The sequence below is a fragment of the Mesoplodon densirostris genome, chromosome 4, assembly GCF_025265405.1.
Source record: "Mesoplodon densirostris isolate mMesDen1 chromosome 4, mMesDen1 primary haplotype, whole genome shotgun sequence".
NCBI classification, from domain to species: Eukaryota; Metazoa; Chordata; class Mammalia; order Artiodactyla; family Ziphiidae; genus Mesoplodon; species Mesoplodon densirostris.
In genome coordinates this window covers 59,149,703-59,174,570 of record NC_082664.1, presented here as the reverse complement: position 1 = coordinate 59,174,570, position 24,868 = coordinate 59,149,703, and positions in this window count along the sequence as shown.

Here is a 24,868-nt window from a genome sequence, read left to right as displayed (position 1 = left end):
ATGTACCAATTTTCTTAGGTTTAATTATACAAGTTTAGATACATACATTCTCTCTCTCTCCCTCTCTCTGGTTTTTGTGTGTGAAGATTACTTGTGCTGTAAAAATGAGAGACATTAGGGCAATGGCAATGTTTACTTATTGGTCCAAATTGCTTTGTGGTAGTAAGGCAGCCAGGCAATGAACAAGAAATTCATCTGAAAGGAATATTTTCATTCACTGATTCTCTTTTCTGGATTTCAGATAATTGCCCCATACCATCCAACATTAAACAGTAACAATAATATCAATATTTAATGACTTAAAGCTTTTATCACATGATGAATTCCATTTCTGACTACTGCTTGGAATAATTCTACAGTTTAGTCCTCCAAAGACATTTTCATGGGAAATTACCTGTTTTGTTGATTACCAAACACACTTTTCATGGTATCTTTCACTAGCTTGAGGAAACAGTAGTGGTGGTGAAGGGACGGATGTTGGAGTACATTTTATCGTCAGTAACTTTAGAGAAATCATGCAAATACAACGAGGAGAAACAGTAGAAAAATGTCTTAGAAACATGTAAAAAGTGATCGCTATTGACTATATTTCTAGGCATAACATGTTAAAAATGGGACTTTAAATATAGAAATCAGGAAGAATTAGTGAAAAGATGTTATTCATCATAATGAAATTGCAAGATACTGGAAATAATGCAATAGAGTTTGATAGAAAGTAGTGATAAATGTCATGGAACTGTCACTGAAGGGGTTGTGGAGCAAACATTTTAGAGAAATTTAGAGTTCTGTGACTAAAGTCTTCACTAAATTGCAAACAAAATTGTCTTGGCTAAATGAACTACACTGTGCATTTACAACAAACTTGTATGTAGCCATTAGACAGTATAGTATTTAAGGATATGGGGAAATGTCCATAAACATTTTGTGTAAAATACATTTTAAAAAGTTGAAAATAGTGTCTAAAATGTAAGTTCTTTTTACAATGCAGATGCATTCATAAGGAAAAGTCTATAGAAATAATTCAAAATATTAGCATTTATTAACAGGATGTCTTATTGATTGGTAGAATAATAGATTATTATATTTTTACTTCTGTATATTTTCTAAGTTGTCTACAGTAAATACATATTGCTTTGGAAATAAATCAGTGTTTTAAATGTTTGTATTTAAAATAGTCCTCTCACGTTTTAAACACATGCATGTAACTGGAACATGACATTCTTTACCTATGCATCCTAACACAATGCTTACTGCTTACCATATAAGAGGATTCCTTAATATTTGTTGAAAAAACGGAAATATATTTGGAAAAGGAACTGCTATTTTTTCTGAAAAGGAATACGTACCTGGAGAATGTGAAACACAGTTACCAGCCTAATGGTTCCTGGAATGCTCTCTTACTTGGGCGTATACACAATGGCTTTATTTTTGATTAACTGGAGATATTGAATTTGAATCCTGACCTTAGTGAGGTTAATTTTCAAAATTATTAATGTCATTGGGTATGTTCTGCTACTTACTGTTTCTTGATTTCCGGGTTTCAGTTCATTATCTCCATCTCCAAGTTAGACAAGGATCCCATAAAAGAGTTTAACTTAGAATTCCAACCTAGTATAACACAAACATAGAAGAGATTTTCATGACGACGGAATTGGTTATTTTGTGTAGTTTGGCAATGAAATCTGTTGGTTAAGAGATTCCCATTTTATATGCATTCCTGTAATGCCAATTAGATACTCTTCTGATTTTTCAGTTTCTACTTTATTATGCATCTTTGATATCCCCTTCAGGGCCTCCTCACTTTCTTCTACTTTTCAAAGTTGTGTTATTTTACATACAATCTCTTTTACTGTGATTCTTCCTTTTGTGTCAGTATTTTCAGCCTTTCTCAGCTGTTGGTGCAGCAAACGTGATCAATCTCAGTGGCCCATTCTCCTTGTTCTGGGGCATTCTTTCTCTTGTCTTTAAGCTCTCTTTTCTATGGTGTTTTGGTGCTGTCACTACTTAACTGAAAGTAAGAGTTTAATTCACTAAACACCAGCTGGCATGATTGTATATGATTGTAGAGATAAAACATTTCTCTAGCTCCTTTCTTCATTCTTTCCTTCTCTTTTTCAGACCACAAATACTTAATTGCAGTTGTTAGAGACCCAAACTCTGAAGCCAAACTGCCTGTGTTTAAATCCAAACTCTGCCTCTAGTTAACTGTGTGAACTTGGACAAATTCCTTAACTTCTCTGAGTCGCAATTTCCTCATGTAAAATGAGAAAGATTCCAGTAGTCTTGGTAGGCAAAATAATGGCCCTCTGGAGATACCCATGTCCATAAGTATGCTACATTACATAGCAAATGGGATTTTGAAGATATAGTTGAGAATCTTGAGATGGAGAAAGGATCCTTAAAAGTGAAATAGGCAAAGAGTCAGAATAGGAGATGTGATGAGAGCAGAGGGCCAGCGTGATTCAGCAGATGATAAAGACAGGACTGGCCACTGATGGCTTTGAAGATGGAGGAATTGAGGTATAAACCAAAAATGTGGGTGTCTTCTAGGAGCTGGGTAAGACAAGATAACAGATACCTCTCTCAAGCCTCTGGGAGGAACACCTTGATTTATTTAACCCAGTGAGACCAACCCATTTTAAGAATTATAAAATAATTTATGTTCTTTTAAGCTGCCATGTTTATGATGATTTGTTATAGCAGCAAAAGGATATAGTAGGGCTTCTAGGAGAATTTTGTAATATTTGTAAAGCAATTAGGACACTCTTTTTTTTTTTTTTTTTTTTTTTTTGCTGTACGCAGGCCTCTCACTGTTGTGGCCTCTCCCGTTGCGGAGCACAGGCTCCGGACGCACAGGCTCCGGACGCACAGGCTCAGCGGCCATGGCTCACGGGCCCAGTCGCTCCATGTCATGTGGGATCTTCCCGGACCGGGGCACGAACCCGTGTCCCCTGCATCGGCAGGCGGACTCTGAACAACTGCGCCACCAGGGAAGCCCTCAGGACACTCTTATAATAATCACTGTATATACTTTTGAAAAATATGTACCTAAGGAAAGAAGTATTGAATGCCTTCTAGAAACACTTAGCATGCAGTTAGATAGAAAATATATGTAAAGAATTGTCCCTATTCTTCAGATGTAATATACCTTAAAGGAGACTACATAAACACATACTTTAAAGATACTTACATTAGAGCTGCTGACGGATTTGACTGGGTAATAATGAAGCAACAGGGCTATGAAGTAAGTGCTCTGTGTAGTTGCTTTAATGATGTACTCTAGTACTCAGATATAATGCTGTGAACATAATGCTCGCCTCTGAATGTCTAAATTCTGAGAAAAAAAAAAGCCTTCTCTAAAACTGCTTTCAGTTCAGATGACAGAACTTCAGTTCAGAAACACCCAATTTATTAATAGTTTTAGGGAAAAAAAACTTCAAAAGTATTAGCATACACAGGGGTGCTTGAAGAGCAGAAGGTCTTGACTTGTGCAAGAGAAGCAGAAACTGCACTTTCGAAACTAAGATAAACACTGATCCTCTCAGAAGATTCTGCATTGGGAACCCGATGCAGCTGGCCCACTTAGGACTGACTTTTCTGATGTTTTTCTTCAGTGAAGAGGTTGCAGCTGTCGCTATAATGGCAGCAGCTGGCGTCCACGCTGGCACTCGGATAGCAGTGCTCTGAGACTCCCTGTCTGCTACTTGGGCTGATTCAGTACTTTGGTGACTCCAATTACTAGACCTTTGCATGCCTGACTCTTGGGAGAGGAGCTGTTCTCTTCCCTGACCTACTTGAATGACAGTCCAGAAACATAGTCATGAAATATGTCTCATGCTAAGAGAGACATTAAAAGTATTTCCACCCCTCCCCTATGGAATAGGACAAATTTAAACGCTGGAGGTGGGACTGCATTCTCTTTTGAAAGATGATCAAGTGGATTATCCCTATTTTATCAGTAGAATGCATGGTCTTTTCCAGGCCATCAATAATTTGGGGTAACTGGAAAACCTGAGGGATGGTCGTCATATGTTTTGTAGAAACATCTGTCTATATACTATTAGTACAGTTTGATTTTCAGATAATAAAAGAGAAACATCTACAGTTCTCCAGTATTGAAACTAAAGAAAACTAAAAAAAAAAAAAAATACTTCTACTTTAAAGAAAACCTTTGCATATCACTAACTTAGGACCTTAATGTATACTGAGCACTGTATTCTACATGCAGTCTTTTAAACCTCATAATTCTGTGATATATATGTTGATTCAATCATGTACTTCATAGATGAAAACAAGATATACAAGATAAGTAGTTCAGTATACAGAGTCCAGATTTGTCTTACTCCAAATCCTGTGCTTATAGCAACTCAACACTTCTGCCTTCAACAGCATTTTCTGGGGACTGTATGATGACCCGCAAAATATAGGGCAAATTTTTCACATATGTATCAAACACACACACACATGTATAATCCTATGAGTTTGGCATTTCAGATTTTCTCTGTGGCCTTATCTGTTACATCTCTGGATATTGAACTTGACTGTACACAGCTGCTTTACTAAATATTAAAAACCCACAGGAAGCACAGAGAAGCTTGCACCACAGGCCTGGCAGTGCCTTTATCAGAAGGCCATAGCACTAAATCAATGTAACCAAAATGTACTTTCATCCCAATGTGCTCCAGTCCTAGAAGTTACCTGAAAGATGCAACACGTTTATCTTCCAGGCAAGATTCCTGGTGGGTTATTCCTCTGTTCTCCAAATCGGTCTGATTTTCTTCCACCAGGGGGTGCCAGAGCAACAACAGTACTGCGATTCCTAAGGAAAAATGTTCTCCTAATTATGACTCATTTATAGAGATAGGGTGGTGGCACCTATTGGAACAATTCCTGATAAACCAAAGCTTCACGAGAGTCCACTGTATTAATTTTAATTTAAGGAAGTATAAGATCATTTATGTATACAGAGGACTCTGAAACGTTATTTTATCTATTTATTAGAATATTCCTCCTGCCAAAAATACACGAGCTGTTTACCAAGAGGTAATTTATTTCATTTTCTGTCTACTACTTTTCTTTTTAATGGAAATGGGTCTTAGAAGAAAAGCAGAAAGACCTGCTAAAAAGATGAGACAAGTAGTAAAAATTAGCTACTTAACAATAGCAATAGTGGCATTTGGGTAAAGAAAGCACTTTTTTTTAAACTTGAAAACTTCTTACGACTCCACAAAGTAAATATTACCTCTAGTTTTATTGCTACAAAATCTTTAAAAAGTGCAAGTTCCCATTCCAAGCATCTCATTGCATCCCTCAGAATAATCACTAAGATTTTTTGTATGTTTTTATTCCCATGCTTGTGTATATGTATGTGTACCATGTGTCATATATATTAAACAATATACATGGCATATATACTTTAACAATGGACTCACAGTGTGTATAGTTGTCAGTTTCCTTTTTTTTATTCACTTCATATATCAGAACATTTTTCCACATTAGGACATAAATATCTAGTTCATTTCTACAAGTCTAAATTACTGAGCTAGCAGAAATACATAAAGTTATATAATAATGATTTTTTTTAAAAAAAATCATTGCAAAAGCAAGTTCAAAGTAAATTCTGTACTAATTTAGTCCTAGTATTAAGTTGGCATGCAGTAGTTCACTTGAATAAACAACTGGATATTTCTTCATTCTTTGGGGGGGAAAAAATCCCCTGCATACTCTATACCCGTCTGCAACAATGGCAGTACACATGACCTCATACAAACTATCAGTCTAGCAGTAGAAACAGCTGCTTATTTCATTTAGTCTGGCATTTCACAGACTTACTTAAACATACCACTTTTTTTTTTTTTTTTTTTTTTTTTGCGATACACGGGCCTCTCACTGTTGTGGTCTCTCCCGTTGTGGAGCACAGGCTCAGCGGCCATGGCTCACGGGCCCAGCCGCTCCGCGGCATGTGGGATCTTCCCGGACCAGGGCACGAACACGTGTCCCCTGCATTAGCAGGCGGACTCTCAACCACTGCACCACCAAGGAAGCCCTAAACATACCACTTTTAAAATAGATACCAGTACAGGGCCTCCCTGGTGGCGCAGTGGTTGAGAGTCCGCCTGCCGATGCAGGGGATACGGGTTCGTGCCCCGGTCTGGGAGGATCCCATATGCCGCGGAGCGGCTGGGCCCGTGAGCCATGGCCGCTGAGCCTGCGCGTCCGGAGCCTGCACGTCCGGAGCCTGTGCTCCGCAACGGGGGAGGCCACAACAGTGACAGGCCCGCATACCGCAAAAAAAAAAAAAAATAGATACCAGTACAAACATATATCTTGGCAGACACAGATGGTTATATCCCATTCTAGGTCACTTCTATTTTACCTTGGTCCTAGAGCAGTGTTTTTCAAATTCTGACCTGCATACTAATCACTTAAGGATCTTGTTGAATTATTGAGTCCAGTTCAGTAGGTTTGGAGGGGAGCTTGAGATTCTGCATTTTTAATTAGCTCCTGGATTATGTTAGCCTGCTGTGAATAGCTTCAACCAGTAAGAACTTAGATTAGAAGACAGGATGTAATTCACATAGAATGAAGTTTTAATCACAGGAAATGGCAGGAAGTGGAAATTAGAATGGCATTTTACTCATAAAAGGAGTTTTCCCCATTTATTTTGTAGTGATTTGTTTGTTGGCACTTTACATTTGAGTGAATTTTTAATGCTATCTTTGAACATGGGTTAGGAAAGATATCTAAGGGAAGTAGCATGCTTAATATTTTATGTGAGATATTATTTTGCAGCAGTATATTAGCCAGATTTGGTAGTAAACAAGAGAAATGAACTAAGAAAGAAATACTGTTGTTGTTTTGTTCCCCCTGCCAAGTACCACTGCCCCTGCCTGATATGTATGGAGCTGCATGGCAGCCTTTTTAAAGTGGGTAAGCTGTTCGACATACATAACAGATGGGGTCATAACTTCCCAATTCCATAAACATGGCCTCCACTCCTGGAGGCAGTAATGCTTTCTCAATGTGTTTATAGGAGGTGCATTGCCGGCATTTTACAAGTTATTGAAGCTCAGGGCAGCAATAACTTGTAGTTTTCAACATAGTTTCAATGTGCTTTTAGGGATGAGGTACACTAGATAAGAAATAACTTAGTAAATTATTCTTTTTTCCTGTCAGTTGGTCCAGGAGTGTGATGCCCTGGCATTTGAATGGGAATCTTCAGTTGTTCTGGCATCATTATTTTCATATTTTGTCCTTTGTAGGGTCAGTGAGGTTTTCAGTTACCTCTGGTAAATCTCCTCCCTCTATAAGACAGTCTTCATATTGCCCCATGCTCTTCAAGATTGACAGCAGCACGCTACTCTCTAAAATCCAGTTAGCCTCAGTGGAGACACAGCATCCTCAAAGACAGGAAAAATAGGACTCCAGGAGAACATAGAGAAAATATATTTCAGGAGGGAAATTTATATTTTAAGGTCTTTCTAGGAGCGTTATCTTCATCCATTGAACAAGCGTGTATGTAAAATATCTAGCAAATGCAATAGGCAGAAGGTACATGTTAATTTTTGTGTCTTCATCATTCCAATTTCTAAAACTCGATTTCAGAAAACAATGAAACAGTGATAAGAAAATAATTACTGCTATCCAGGCACTCAAAATCTAGTGAGGAAAAGAGAAAAGTAAAAACTTGGAATATATTAATACATTATAGCAAACACGTGTGTGTGTGTGTGTATATGTATATATATATATATATGGTGACAGAGGAAATACCTACTTCAGTTTGAAATGTATCTGTTGATGGGAGAAGTGAATGCGTAGGTTAGCAAAGATATTCTTACTGATTATTATTATTATCATCTGAAGATTGAGTTCTGAAAATTCATCACACCACCTCTACTCCTTCCTATTTCCCACATAAATACTATTCTGTGTTCCATAGACATAGATGTTACATTTTTGTTTATTTTCTATAATAGTTGATGCACTTTTACCCTTTATTACAGTGTTATACATGATTGATATCATGTATTAGATTTAAGGTCATTGACCAGAAAACTAGAGTTTGCTTATTTACCACTATAGCCTTGTCCCCACCATTTACCTCCCACCTTCAATCCTAAATAGACATTAATGGGCACTATAAATGCTCACAGTTAAATATGGTGTTATTTCTGGTTTTATATATTGTGATCAAACACATGAAGAAATGGCTACAGAGAACAGACCTGTGATATTATGCATCAGTTTCCTATTTGCAAGCTTCAATCAGTTTAATGGGGATAGCACTTCTCTCTATAGCACTTTATAGAATTTTGGAGGTTAGCGGATTGAGATGAAAACTATTTTTCATTGGCTCACAGTAATTATTGTTTCTCCTTCTCTGGAGAATCCAGACTAACACAGTAAATATATGGTAAAACTTATAAAGAGATGATAAAGGCCGTAGGTAGTCAAGTTTGGGGAGAATCTGAAAAGTTTGAGTTTTGGACATGTTGAATTAGAGATGTCTGTTAAACAGACTAGTGGAGATATCACAGAGGCATGTATATTTTTGGAGAGTCTGGCCTGGAGATAGACATAAAGCTGTGCAATTACTTTTATATTTATAGTAAAGGGGATAGAAGATTGAGGTACTTCAATCTTAGAAAGCAAGGATGAAGAAGAGAGATCAGAAAAGATGACTGAGAAGAAAGTTGGGTAGGAGGTATGTCAAGAGAATGTGAAGTCCTGGAAACAAGATGAAAAAAATTTATCAAGAAAATGGTAGTAATCACCTGTTTTGAATGCTGATTACTGGTCAAATGAGATGTGTAATGAGAGAGATAAACATCGAATTTCACAGCATGAGTTTGTTGATGGCATTAACAGGAGTTTTAATCATATAATGAGGCCAAAAGCCTAATTAGAGTTGGGTTAAAAGAGAAAAGAGGGGAAAAGGAGAGAGGGAGAATGTATGCTACAGCTGCCATAACAAAGCGTCACAGACTGGTTGGCTTAAATAACAGAAATTTATTTTTTCAGTTCGGGAACCTAAATATCCAAGCTCCAGGTGTTAGCAGGGTTGGCTTCACTCTTAGGCCTCTTTGCTTGCTGGTAGATGGCCATCCTCTCCCTTTGCCTTCTGGTCTTCCTTCCCTATGTCTGTCTCTGTCCTAATTTCCTCCTCTTATGAGGACCTCAGTCCTATTGGAATAGGGCCAACACTAACCACCTCATTTTAACTTAATTACATTTTAAAAGACTCTATCTTCAAATAAAGCCACATTCTGAGATACTGAGGATTATAACTTCAACATGAATTTTGGAGGGAAATGATTCAGCCTATAATGCTCCACTCTTTGGCCCTTCAAACCTCATATCCTCATATTCAAAATACATTCACCCTATCCCAGCAGCCCCAGAAGTCTAAACCTATTTCAGCATCAATGTTAAGTCCAAAATCTCATCTAAATCAGTATGGTTGAGAATCAAGGTATGATTCATTCTGAGACAAAGTTCCTCTCTAGCTGTGAACCTGTGAAAGCAGACAAGTTATCTGTTCCAAAAACACAATGGTGGGACAGGCTTAGGATAGGTATTCCTATTCTGAAAGGGAGAAATTGGAAAGAAGAAGAGGATCACAAGTCCTAAGCAAGTCTGAAAACTAGCAGGGGAAATTCCATTAGATTTTAAGGCTTGAGAATAATTCTCCTTGGTTCAGTGCTCTGTCCTCTGGGTGGTGCCACTAGGGTGGTGGCTGTACTTCATGTGGCCACCAGTGTGGTGACCCCATCTCCTAACTGTAACTTACTTAATCTTTAAAGACCCTAAATATCCCATCTTTAGTTACAGTAGCATGGTGAGGTACAGTGATTAGGGAGGGCAGACACACCTCAGCCTACAATAGATACTACAGACAATTCTGAGGATTAATTTTCAAAGGTCAGCAAGAATATATGACAGTATCTTGTGGAGAAAGGTGAGTGAAGTAACATGATGTAATGACAATAAGATAAAGATCCAGTAGAGGGATGATTTGACGTTGTAGAAGAGGGGGGAAATTGCTAGAATAATGTCCTTAAGTATACAAGAGAGAATGGAAACAAGTATAAAATTGGAGGGCTTGGCTTTAGATGGGAACACAAATTTAGGGGACAGGCGCAGATGTCATTAGGTGGGTTGATGTGAGATGGAATATGTAGAAGTTCTCATCTCTTGTTTTCTTCTTTTTGATTTTTTTTAACATCTTAATTGGAGTAGAATTGCTTAACAATTGTGTGTTAGTTTCTGCTGTATAACAAAGTGAATCCGCTATACTTATACATATATCCTCATATCTCCTCCCTCTTGCGTCTCCCTCCCACCCTCCCTACCCCACCCCTCTAGGTGGTCGCAAAGCACCGAGCTGATCTCCCTGTGCTATATGGCTGCTTCCCACTAGCTATCTATTTTACATTTGGTAGTATATATATGTCAATGCCACTCTCTTTCAACAAGTAAAAGGGAAGGTCATAAGCTCTAAGTGAGCCTGGCAAAGCAGAGAGAAAAAAAAATGTAATAGTCATTTAGGATAACTTTGTCATAAATCTATAGTGGGAAGAGTCATTCTGATTTTAAGCTTATTTTTCTAGTCACTTTTGGTAAGAACAAAAACTGGGAATGATGAGCGTTGTTTTTTTTTTCCAGTTTTTAGGTTTTTCTTATACAGTATGGTAAAGGAAGAAAGGGGCAAGTGAGACTAGGATATTTGCAAGGGAGTGATTTTAATAATTAAGCATATAGTTTAAGCTGTGTAAGAGTAGGGGAAAGACAAAAAGGAGACAAAAGATAGTGAAATAAAATAGAGGTCTTTGTAGTGTCAAGAGATTGTTGGAGTCCATGTTCTACAGGAAGTAGTCTGAGAATAGAGGACGTGATCATCAATGAGAGTCACCTTTTGGAAGAAGTGATCACAATAAGCACTTACCACTTAACAGCAATTGAATTATATGCCTCCTTAATTTGTAGCTGTTGTGTTTAATGTGGCTTAATGAAGAGTTAGAAACATTTGAAGAGTTCATTCTATATTCCATATAATTATGCTTTCTATGCTGCCTTAGAAATTACCACAAACTTAGTGACTTAAAACAGCAGTTGTTTATTATGAAACAATTTCTGTACATCAGAAGTCTGGGGACTGCATAGCTAAGTTCTGTACTCAAAGTCTATCTGAAATCATGGTATTGAAGACTATAATCATGGTATTGGCCGGCTGCATTCTCAACTAGGCAAAAATCTACTCCTAGACTCTCTCAGGTTGTTGACTGATGTCACTTCATTGTGGAAGATTTCTTGGCAGTTTTTTTTTTTTGGTTCATTTTTCAAAGCCAGCAATAGAGTCTCAGACTTCAATACCATCTTTTAAATGACTTACCTAATTAGATGAGGGCCACGAGAATAATTCCCTTTAGATTAAACTCATTAGGGTATTTAATTGCATGCAAAATCTTTTCCTTTTCCCATTTTCTGTTGATTAGGAGCAAATTACAGGCTCTGCTTGCACTCAAAGTAAGGAAATTGTAAAAGGGTGTGATTCATGACTGAGGTGGTGGTGGTTACTTTAGGCTATATCCACCACAATAATGAATATGTTGAACTACACATTATTTAATTAAAGATGCTTTTTCAAGAGTTTTGCTTTCATCCATGGAGGATTAATTGCAATGAGAATCACCTTGTTACTATAAAATACTAGAAAACCCAGGGGAGTGGAGGAAATAACTGTTTTCAGACATTGGATCAGGCAGCACATGTCTGTGCTTCATGAGAGAAGAGAAATAACAATATGACCCCTAGGATTTCCATCAGACTACCTAGGAAGGTTCCATCCATGCCTCAGAAAAAAGCAAGGGGAACCCAAGCATAACCCAACTGAATTGGGAAGACGTTGTTTGTAGAGACTATAATTTTCAGGGAGGAATACCAGAAATGGAGGAGATTGATGATTGATAGGGCAGGACAGAAGAGGAGAAAAGAAAGGAGAGTATGCCATGGAGACCTGCAGAAGGATCCCCTCAAGTGTTTGGCTAAGTATTGACCAACCTTCCAAGGAAGTCAGGGATGGGACTACTAGAAAGTGATACCAAGATAATTCATGGAGATCACATAGGGCTGAGAACTGGAATTCTCATCAGCTAGAATACAAATACTTCTTAATACATAGGACATCATGTAGAGTGGTCAAAACGGTCACCTCTTGGTTACTAGACTAAACTAATCCCAGAGTAAAACCTGCTTTGAAACTGTCCAAACTGAAATCAAGCAACTAAAGGAAGAAAGTAGAAAGTGAAAGAATATAAACTAATTGTGTGCTAGAACAAAGTTCAATTATCTTTATAAAAAACAAACAAACAAACAAGAAAATCCAGCATTCTACATAGTATGACTCACAATTACTAGCATACAGTCAAGATTACTAGGTATATAAATAAGTAGAAAAATATGAACCATTAACAGGAGACAAATCCATCATTAGAAACAGACACAGAAAAATCAAAGATGGCATTAGTATACATGAATATGAAAAGAGCAATTATAAATCTAAATATTCCAAGGATTTAAAGTAAAACATGAGCATGAAGGAATATGATCTTTCCTGTTCCCTTCCTTTACCCAACGACATTCTCCTACCAATTTTTCTTTACCTCTAGACCTAATTTATCTCAGTGGCAACAATTGATTCTACTGTAGAGTTTTCCATAACACTCTTTGAAACATCTTGGCCTAGTTCAGAGGCAATCATATCGGCCAGCCAAATGAACTCAGTTATGGATCTAGTGGTATAATCACACTGAGACAAGCTTATTTCACATGACAGTCTACAGGACAATATTTGCTTCTTAAAAAAGTTAATAGCATGCAAAATAAAAATTGAAAGTTATAGAATAAAAAACTAGAGAGATAACTCAAAGAAGTGGTGGACAATCCAACTGTAAAAAGGGAGTTGTGTGACAATTAGGAAAATGTGAATATGGACTATGTATTGGATGATATTAAGAAATTAATTTAAAAACTTTATGTAGGGCTTCCCTGGTGGTGCAGTGGTTGAGAGTCCACCTGCTGATGCAGGGGAAACGGGTTCGTGCCCCAGTCTGGGAAGATCCCACATGCTGTGGAGCGGCTGGGCCCATGAGCCATGGCCGCTGAGCCTGCGCGTCCGGAGCCTGTGCTCTGCAACGGGAGAGGCCACAACAGTGAGAGGCCCGCGCACCACACACACACACAAAAAAAAACTTTTTGTATTTATTTTACCTCTAAAATGTTTTTAATGTGTACATTTTTTGACCTTGCAATTCCAGCTCTAAGAACTGATCCTACAAGTACTTGCACAAGTCAACATAGATATACACATACGTACACATTTACATATACATCCACATAATCTTGGTACATCTGCTGCAATGAAATGCTATTCAGCTATTAACGGATAACAAGGTAGATTTGCATGTACTAATGTAGAAATATATGTTAAGTGAAAAAAAGTAAATTGCAGGCAGAATATATGATGAAGATAATTTACTTTTTAAATATATGTGCATATTATATTATTGGTTATATTATGTACAGGTCATTAAGCATAGAAATAAATCCAAGATTTGTGTGGTTTACATTAGAGAGAAAAAAAAAAAGCCTTGTCAACAAGATACATACTTCACGTATTTACGGATGAAACAGCATGGTACCTTAGATTTGCTGAGAGGATTCAGACATAAAGTGACAAGAAGTAAATGATACAAGAAGAGTTATTAAATGTTGAATCCAGTTAATAGGTACCTGGGGTTCATTATATCACTTTCTACTTTGTGTATGTTTATAAATTTCCCAAACAAAACATTATAAAGGGGAATGTTGGGATAGCATATTCTGTTTTCCTAAAGTTTTAATTATTTCACATCATCTCTAATTTTTCTTGAAGCTGTGATTCAAAAGGGCCTTGTAGTTTAAACCCTCTTGATAGCATCCTATTATTAAATAAATAATAAGCTCACAAGTATCGTAAGCACACCTTACCGTCTTAGAGAAAACTTTGCAAACTAGTGATAAATGCTTTAGCCTCTGTAGATAAGCCAGGCCAAAATCTCAGTAGCTAAACAGTGTAAGGTTTTTATTTTATATTTTTAGAGTTGACTCAAGTATTTTTAAAAAGAAAAAGATCTACATTATTGAAAGCCTTAATATTTTGCCCAAGTTTTTAAAATTTTCTCAATCTTATTTTGAAAGAAATATGCTGAGTGATAATACTTCCCTATTTCTAACAAGCAGGTCTTGTTTTTTTAGAATACAAATTCTTCTGACTTTTTTTTAAACACACAAAGTTTCGTCTGTTATGTGAATCAACATCTAATGCAAGTTGGTGATGGTGATGGGAGACTCTACATAGTTATTAATATATTTAAACTCTTTTCCTTTCATCGGTCATGGAAGCACTGAGAGGTTGTGAAGGATCAGGGGGAAGTTTTAGAGGCCAGGTCTGCAAGTGGCATATCACTTCTGCCCACATTCTATTCACCACAAATCAGTCTTATGATCCAGGGAGGCTGGAACATTTAATTTCCTGTTTGCTAGAATCAACTATGAGATTTATGGAACCCCAAATATTCTCTTTGCCACAAGAAATATTTGGTTAATAAATACGTTCATATGTTTACACTTATAAACAATCCATTTAGCCTAGTTTAAGCTATCAAGAGATAAACTGTCATAACAGAAGTACGAAAGGAAAGCTTAATTCATGAATTTGATTGGCAGTAAATGCTGTTGAGCCATAGGCCAGAATTAAAAGCCACCACTCATGTATTCATGAAAGAATTATTGAGTGCCTAACATAAGATACTACACTAGGCACTGGCAATGCCAATTCAGAGATCCTGCAACCTAGGATCACTTATTCTATGAGGGAAAATAAGAAAGAATGCAGGTAGGGCCTCCCTGGTGGCGCAAGTGGTTGAGAAGTCCGCCTGCCGATGCAGGGGATACGGGTTCGTGCCCCGGTCTGGGAGGATCCCATATGCCGCGGAGCGGCTGGGCCCGTGAGCCATGGCCGCTGAAGCCTGCGCGTCCGGAGCGTGCGCGTCCGGAGCCTGTGCTCCGCAACGGGGGAGGCCTCAACAGTGAGAGGCCCGCATACCGCAAAAAAAAAAAAAAAAAAAAAAAAAAAAAAAGAATGCAGGTAATCACAATAGCGTGTACTCTGAGAACAGGTGGAAGGAACACCTACTTAAATATTGGTGGGTCAAGGCAAATTCCACAATAAAAAGTGAGGTGTTATCTTTAAACTGAACCAGACTAACAAGAAATGAGGAGATAAAGGGGTTAGCCAGATGAAACTGAGGTTTTCATGTGTACCCCAACCATAGGTTAAGGGAATGGCACATGTAAAGCCTTGAATGTTGGCAGAGTGTCTGAACATTTGATAAGCTATAAGGGCTCAATGTTTCTGGAGTCTAGTACATTGGAGAAAAGCAAAGAGATGAGGCTGGAGAGAAGGTAAAGCCAGCTGGTTAGTTGTTTATTAGGAGAAGGATGTAAATGAGGTGCAAATCTAAGTTATGGATAAGACTGGCTGTTTTCTAAAATTTTAATTCATTTCATAAAATCTCTAATTTTGTTAAAACTGTGTATTGAGGGTCTTATAATTTAAAATTTTTTGATAGCATTCTGTTAAATATCATCTTTTCCTTACATATCAGACCTTATTTTCTTAGAGAAAACTTAGATAGGATAGAGCGTTTACCAACAAGTTTCTAAAGATTAGGACTCTGTGCCTGTTCCTTACCAAAGGGAAATAAAATATAACATTTTTCAGTGAAAGTGATTCTACAAAAATCATTTCAGCTTCTCTGAAACAAGTAAATTCTGGTCTTTTACTAGTATTTTTCATTCAAACTTTTCTGTTGAGATTAAGAATTTGAAATTAATTTGATGCAAAGCAAACAATATAATTTTATAAGTAGTAATCTTTGTAATACTTTAGGTAATATAATGATTTTCTATTAGATTAAGAATTTTTTTATAATCCTCTTGGATTTTTACAGTCTTGTAATAATGGCATATCTAAATTTACATTTCCTGTAATTTCTTGCCTGAACTGAAATCACATAACACACACACACCCCACATCTATACATATGTAAACGTACATATATTGAGCTTTTTTATCTCAGATTTTAAAATATCACAGTATATTAAATATACTTTAAGTTGCTACTGATACTGCTTGATTTATAGATATTTGAGATTTACAAAAAGTAATGACAGTCTAATTAGAAAATAGAAAATGCTATTTATAATATATAGTAAAAATGTTTAATTTTGTTAATGTTTAATTTTAATTTTACTTGAACATGATTATTACTGCTTATTGTCAAGTGCAAGCAGTCTTAAATACCCCCAAAATGTTTTCAGAAATTTAGTATCATCATGCAGTGGAGACATAAGTAGGTTATCCATTGAATGATGCTGAATATTTTTTTCTAGTAGAGTTTTCAAGACATTTGAGAAGATGTGAATGCCAAAACATGCCAGTGTCAATTTAGATGATATGTTACTGATAACTTTTAGGAAATATTTTTCATAATGTATTAAAATTATGAAAATCAGATAAGCCAAAATTATACCTGACTTATATCTCTTGAGACATTTATAATAAAATATCTGCATGTAATATGTACATACAGTAAGTATAAATGCATATACAAACATATACTACATATATATATATATATATATATATATATATATATAGGGGGGCTATAGTTGCTTTTACAGTGTTGTGTTAGTTTCTGCTGTACAGCTAAGTGAATCAGCTATATGTATACATATATCCCCTATTTTTTGGATTTCCTTCCCATTTAGATCATCCCTGAGCATTAAGTAGAGATCCCTGTGCTATACAGCAGGTTCTCATTAGTTATCTATTTTATGCATATTAGTGTATATATGTCAATCCCAATCTCCCAATTCATCCCACCCCACTTTTCCCCCCTTGGTGTCCATACGTTTGTTCTCTACGTCTGTGTCTCTATTTCTGCCTTGCACAGGTTTCCTGTACCATTTTTCTAGATGCCACATATATGCATTAATATACGATATTTATTATTTTCTTTCTTACTTCACTCTGTATGACAGTCTCTAGGTCCATCCACATCTCTAGAAATGACCCAATTTTGTTCCGTTTTATGGCTAATATTCCATTGTATATATGTACCACATTTTCCTTATCCATTCATCTGTTGGACATTTAGGTTGCTTCCATGACCTGGTTATTGTAAATAGGTCTACAGTGAACACTGGGGTACAATTCAAAAAGAATTATGGTTTTCTCAGGGTACATGACCAGAAGTGGGATTGCTGGGTCATAAGGTAATTCTATTTTCAATTTTTCAAGGAATCTCCATACTTTTCTCCATAGTTGCTGTATCAATTCACATCCCCACCAAAAGTGAAAGAGGGTTCCCTTTTCTCCACACCCTCTCCAGCATTTATTGTTTGTAGATTTTTTGATGGCCATTCTTACCAGTGTGAGGTGATACCTCATTGTAGTTTTGATTTGCATTTCTCTAATAATTAGTGATGTTGATCATCTTCTCATGTGCCTCTTGGAAATCTGTATGTCTTCTTTGGAGAAGTGTCTATTTAGGTCTTCTGCCCACTTTTTGGTTGGGTTATTTGTTTTTTTGATATTGAGCTGAATGAGCTGTTTGTATATTTTTGAGATTAATCCCTTTTCTGTTGCTTCATTTGCAAATATTTTCTCCCATTCTGATGGTTGTCTTTTCATCTTGTTTATAATTTCCTTTACTGTGCAAAAGCTTTTAAATTTCATTAAGTCCCAATTTTTTATTTTTGTTTTTATTTTCATTACTCTAGGAGGTGGGTCAAAAAAGATCTTGCACTGAATTATGTCAAAGAGTGTTCTCCCTATCTTTTCTTCTAAGAGATAAATGGGATCTGGTCTTTCATTTAGTTCTTTAATCCATTTTGTGTTTTCTTTTGTGTATGGTGTTAGGGAGTGTTCTAACTTCATTCCTTTACGTGTTGCTATCCAGTTTTACCAGCACCAGTTATTAAAGCAACTGTCTTTTCTCCATTGTATATTCTTGCCTCCTTTGTCATAGATTAGGTAACCATAGGTGCATGGGTTTATCTCTGGGCTTTCTATCTTGTTCCATTGATCTATATTTCTGTTTTTGTGCCAGTACCATCCTGTCTTGATTACTGTAGCTTTGTATATACTACATATATTTTTAACAAAGAGTAAAATATACATTACTGTTTTGTTACCAGTTTTTAAAAAACTTTAGTGGCATATCACAAACATATTTTCATGATAATCAATATTAATCTATAACTTCATTTTATTGACCAAATAGGTTTCTATTTTATGAGGACGACTAATCCTTTGACTAATGTTCACGTAATAACCAAGTGATGGTCAAGCATTATTCTCTTTCTCCAACCTCCATTCCAAAATTAACACATGAACACATTCAAATACAAGTTTTCAGTAGTTTCCCATTGCTTACTAAATTTAATTCAGACTTGAGATCTTGCCATTTAACAACAGAAAGGGCAGTTAATGTTACGTTTGTCTTATTATTTATAACTCAATTTCCTGCATGCTTAGTATGTGTTGGAACAAATAATTTTGTGTACTTTATTTTAATCCTCAAATCTATGGAAAATTTACTCTATGAAGTAACATACTTGTAGTAAAACCCAGACTTTTTAAATTGGAATTTTGTGTAATTGATTAAACAAGAATACTTGGTGCAGACCTTTGAGACTGTATTCTGACAAAAGAAATATTCCACATCCACATGCATACTAAATATTGTACAAATTATATACCCTGGTTCAGATCTCAGTATCCAATTATTTCTCACTTTGAGGAATTTCTAACAATATTTTTATCAGTGAGATTAATAGAGTATTCTACACTTCCAAAACTCCTTTGTTGTGAGCCACAAAATCTGTGTTAAGATATCCACTTTCTACTTTCCCTTGATTACTGAACTCTTACTTACATCTGGAAATGGTTAAAATGATCTCAAAATACACATCCTATGTAGGTTCTATCTCCATCCAATATACTCTGGAATGTTTTAGTTTTATGTAACATTGCCTTGGCACATATAGTAAAAGTTGGCTTAGCCTAATTCTAAGCTATAAAGACAAAATTCACATCCTCCAAACATTGTCTGTGACTTTGACATGAGAATGCATAAATAAAAGTAAAGGCAAATGTAATTGCTGGTTATATGATTTACTTACATTATGGGTTGTTTTTTCTCCTTCTAGCCTAAATACATTCTGTCCTCATGAGTATCATTCTGCCAATCCATTCTCTGCTACAGTTAGAGTTTTGTGTAATAGGACAATGAGAGTAGAATTTTAAACACTCCCTTGAGGGGATGAATTATTTCTTGTTTGGAATCTGAGTAGAAATCAGATTGCTTGTTTTTTTGTGCCATCTCATTTCTTGGCATTGAATTTTCCTTTGGCAGCAATATATATCAGGGATATAAGTTTTAACCTCTTCCTATCTAATTTAATGAAAAGTACAGTCATTAAAACCGCTGTTTTGAAGATAAGTAAACTGATATTTACAACAATCAAATAATATTCTTTCTAAGGCAAAATGGCAAATAAACAATGGATTGTAACCCAGGAATCCAATTCTAAGTCCAGTTCTTTTTCTGCTGCAAAAAAATATGACCCTGTCTAGCATCCACTTTCCATCATTGAGCACTGGGGACAAAACAGATCCTCCTTCTTAAAGACTTAATGTCAACTTAATTTCAGGGATTAATGTTTCTCCTATTCAGAATAAATTAACTAGGTCCTTGGCTTTAGGCTCAGAGATTTTTTTCTGATTTGCTTTCAAATATCATCCTCACCATAGTGGTTAGACTAAGGATTCAGTTCTTGGGACAAAATCCCTGAGCCTTACCCCAGTTCTAGTAATAAAACTAGTATACTTATATTTATTAATCACCTTTTGCATTTAATATGCTGTGCTAGGATAATTATTATGCATCTAATTATAATATCTGACAAGACATAAAACAAAGGAGAAATAAAAATCGCTATTGATTTTAAATGCATAAACTGTCTCAATACTCTCTAGGTCCCCAAATTCCTTAATTTGAAACTGCTTTGCTGCTCTGCTCTTACCATTCATGCATTCATTTGATGAGCATGAATGGAGTACTTGGAATTCTGGCATTAAAAGTCAGAACACATTACACAGGAGATGGAAAAGTATCTCAGACTTACACTCTTCAAATACCCATATTCTACCTACTCATAAAAAATGTTACCCTAAAAGTGGCATTCCTCACCCTTGTCTGCCTGCCTTATATTTACTGGTACGTAAGTGATTATCTAGTTTTTCTTCTCTGGAATGACATATTCTACAACTCTGAAACATTGTCTCACTGCTAAATCTCTGCTTTTTTAAAAAAGAGCCAGACTATCTTATGTAAGTCTAACCTTTATGAATTTGATTTTTTGGCATGTGTTCCAGTACGTGACTGTGTCACACCAATTTACTAGTACCTTTAAACCCAGTTCAAGTAGCAGAGATCAAAGAGTTGTCACCATTTTATTGGGTGGACCAAAGAGTGCCTTTGGTTATTTAAGTAAAAATAAAAGACACAGTTTTCATTTTCACCAAGAACTTTATTGAACAACATATTCACTCGTTTGTTCCACTACCTTCTGCCATTTTTCAGGCAACTTTGTAATTCCATCTTCCCCAAATTTTTTTTTTATCTTTTTGAGCAAAGAACTGTTCCAGGTGCCTTTTACAGTCTTCTAGGGAATTGAAATTTTTTCCATTAAGATAATTTTGTAGAGACCTAAATAAATGGAAATCTGAAGGTGCGATGTCTGGTGAATATGGCGGGTGAATCAGAAGTTCCCAGCCAAGCTGTAACAGTTTTTGCCTGGTCATCAAAGAAACATGTAGTCTTGAATTAGCCTGACAGAAGATTATGCATTTTCTGTTGACTAATTCTGTTGACTCTTTTCATTGAGTGTTACTTTCAGTTGGTCTAATTGGGAGCAGTACTTGCTGGAATTAATTGTTTGGTTTTCTGGAAGGAGCTCATAATAGAGAACTCCCTTCCAATCCTACCATATACACAATATCACCTTCTTTGGATGAATACCTGCCTTTGGTGTGGTTGGTGGTGGTTCATTTCACTTGCCCCATGATCTCCTCCATTCCACATTGTTGTACAGTATCCACTTTTCATCACCCGTCACAATTTGTTTTAAAAACGGAACATTTTCATTACGTTTCAGTAGAGAATTGCATGCAGTAATATGGTCAAGAAGGTTTTTTTCACTTAACTGATGTGGAACCCAAACATCAAAGCGTTTCACATAACCAAGCTGGTGCAAATGATTTTCAACCCTTGATTTGGATATTTTGAGGATGCCGGCTATCTCCAGCTTGGTATAACGTTGATTGTTCTCAGTTATGGTTTCCATTTGATCACTATCAACTTCAACTGGTCGACCTGACTGTGGAGTGTCGTCCAGCGAGAAATCTCAAGCACAAACCACTTGACACGTTTGATCAGTCACAGCACTTTTCCCATACACTGCACAAATCTTTTTGTGTTTCATTTTCATTTTTAACTTTCTTGAAATAATAAAGCATAATATGCTGAAAATGTTTTTTTCTTCCATCTTCAATATTAAAATGACTACACAAAAAATCACCAATTTTGATGCCTTTTTTTAAATGCATGCTGATATGACAGCTGTCACATACAATCTAACAAAATTGTTTTGAATGAAGTTAAAGACAACTAAGTGCTACTAGAGCCATCTTATGGAAGAAAAACCAAACTAACCTTTTGGCCCACCCAATCATATCAAACAGTTACCTACCATTTTAGTCAAACGAAAATGTCCAATATTATTCTAAGGTATTTGTAGATCCCCCCAAAACCTATGGTGATTGGAAGCATCAACCTCTTTGATTAAGTTATATAAAATATTTTAGACTGAGGAACCATAGAGATTAAAGCCTTTAAATTAGGGCATGGCACAGCCTTTTATCTCTACAGTCACATAATATTTCCTGAGGTTCATTAAAAGGAGTCTTAGGACTTTGTCTATCCATGATCTTCATGTATACAAGGAAAAGAAAGGAAACCTCACATGCACATTAATATATATCCAGTGACCTCATTTCTATTCCCAGATTTTCTCCTGGTTCTCTGTGTCAAGTTTGTTAACCTCTTATGCCTCTTCTTCCATCTGTAAAATAGGATAATAATCACCACCTCCCACATCACAGAAAAGGCAGATTAAAGAGGTGTCTAAGAAATATTTTAGCCATTTAGAAAATGTGTCAAGGAAAGGTACATTTTGTAAAAGCGTTTTTAAAAAGTGGCATTTTCTATGGAATCATGGAAAGACTCCTTTACTGAAAATACAAATATAAAGTTTTTGAGAAAATGCTTAAGGTAAAGCTACTTTTTATAAGACTATCTTAACATGTTTATATTTTATCTGAAATATAGTCATTGACATCGATAAGTTCAAAGTTTTAAAAACAGTTTCTGTTCTTTGAGTGTTAACAAAATCATTGAAAAGGAGACAGTATTATCTGAATGAAGGCTTGAATGAATGAGTGAGTGAATAAAGAATGATGAGACAGATGGAGTAGTGTCTAAGAGCTAGTAGAAGAGTGGCTATTGTTACCTAAAATAACCAACCTGAATGATTCACCATGATGAGAGTGTGCTCTAGAAAAAAAGGGTTATATGGACACTGAAAATGTCTTCTATACTTAGAGTGCAAGCAGCTCTTCTGAGGGATCTTCTGAGGAGGGAGAGGCCATTTCATACTCCAAAGATGATTCATTACAATGTGAATATTGAGAAACTATAGCTTAGAAGAGATACCAGCCACTAAGGGTCCCAAAGAAGGCAGTCAAACCTCACCAGTGATTGTAGAGACTGCAACATTTGAAGTGAAGAGGCCCTGCGAAAATAGCTGATGTCCTGCAAGTCCAAAAAGCTAAAATGTATTTTCATTTTGGTGTTAAATTTGCATACACCTTCTGGTGAATTCCTGGGAGATTTGGGATGTTTGTAGGTTATTTTTAACTATAAAATTATTAGTGGAAGATTGTTGTAGAATTGGAGGGGAGGAGTTGTATCATCGGTATGAGTAATGACAGTCTATAATTGATATATTAAAAGAAATGACCAAATAAAACCTATATATTGGATATTTAAGAGTTAGAACTATGAATTTAATATTTATTTGGAAAATATTTATGTAACTCTGATTGTGTTGGACATTGAGCTAGTTTTGTGGGACCCCTCAATGAGTTTATAGTTTTAGGCCAGTTGAAAGCCAATAATGATAAGACCATGTGATCATTACCATATTAAATATACGTAAGCAGTGTTATGGAAGAGACAAAAGTTTGCCAAGAGACTTCAGAAAGTATGCAAAAGTTTAAAGACTCCTGCAAAATTTGGTATTTTTAGGTGGTAAGATACAAGAAACCACAGGACTGGGATTAAAGAGGCAGAATGAATTTATATCTTGATGAACCTTGTATATTTCCCCTGCTCAGTAATTGGGAGCCATTAAATGATCAGATTTGCATTTTTAGAGTGATCCTAAATTAAGAATTAAGACAAGAAATCTGTATTACTTGGTATTGCTGCTGTAATGTATTCTTAGTAATACATATACTATAATAAAGTATCAAATTTAGTGTCTTAAAACAACATAAATGTATTATCTTACATTTCTGGATGTCAGAAGTGCAATGCCAGCTTCACTGGGCCAAAGTCAAGATGTTGGCACCTTCTGGGGGTGTTTGTGAAGTGACTCCATTTCCTTGTCTTTTCTAGGTTCTGGTGGCTGCCTGTTTTGCTTGGTTTGTGTTCCCTTCCTCTGTCTTCCAAGTTCATCACTCTAATCTGCTCATATCACATTCTCCAGCTCTCCCACTGCCATCTACTTATAGGGACATTTTTAGAGACACATTATATTTGTGATATACCCAGATATTCCAAGATTATTTCTCCACCTCAAAATCCTTAAAATAATCATATTTGCAAAATCCATTTTGCTATATAAGGTAACAGGTTCCAGGGATTAGGACCTAGATATCTTTGGGGGCCATTATTCAACCTACCCCAGAGCTTATGTTCAATTATAAGGAACCCCCTTCACATATCCCACTACAAACATGCATACACATGCACACACACACACACACACACACAAACACCAAAAAACATGCAATAAAAAAAAAAAAACCCACCAGGACAGGTAACTGCACTAAGTCACTGGTCATGATGGATTCGGTGAGTGAGTGGTTGTACAGAGTATGGAAAATGGAAAATTAGAGTTGAAATCTAGATGTATGCCTTGTGTACTAAAATGTATGATAGTGCAATTAATCAAAATGAGGAATTTTACTCAAATGGAACTATATATGTTCATTAAAAAAAAAACGAAAAAACAAAAAACTAAAGTATAGCTAGGCATTCAGTCAAATTCTCTGTATGCTGGTCCTGGGGTCATTTGTCTTAAAACCACTTCCCCAACAAATGTATATATTGAATGATCGCTCCCACCATGACAAATCCATTCCATACAAGTAATGATGGAGGAAATATTTCTAACTGCTCTATCCCCATGGAATACAGTTCTACGTTCTAAAAAGAGTAGAGATTAATTTCAGATCAATGTATTTCAACTATGTGAATGTGCTCAATGTTATTACAAGTTTTGAACCATAAAATACTTAGGTTGTGGATTTTTACTGTTATATTTAAGTTATGATACTCATTTAAAATTT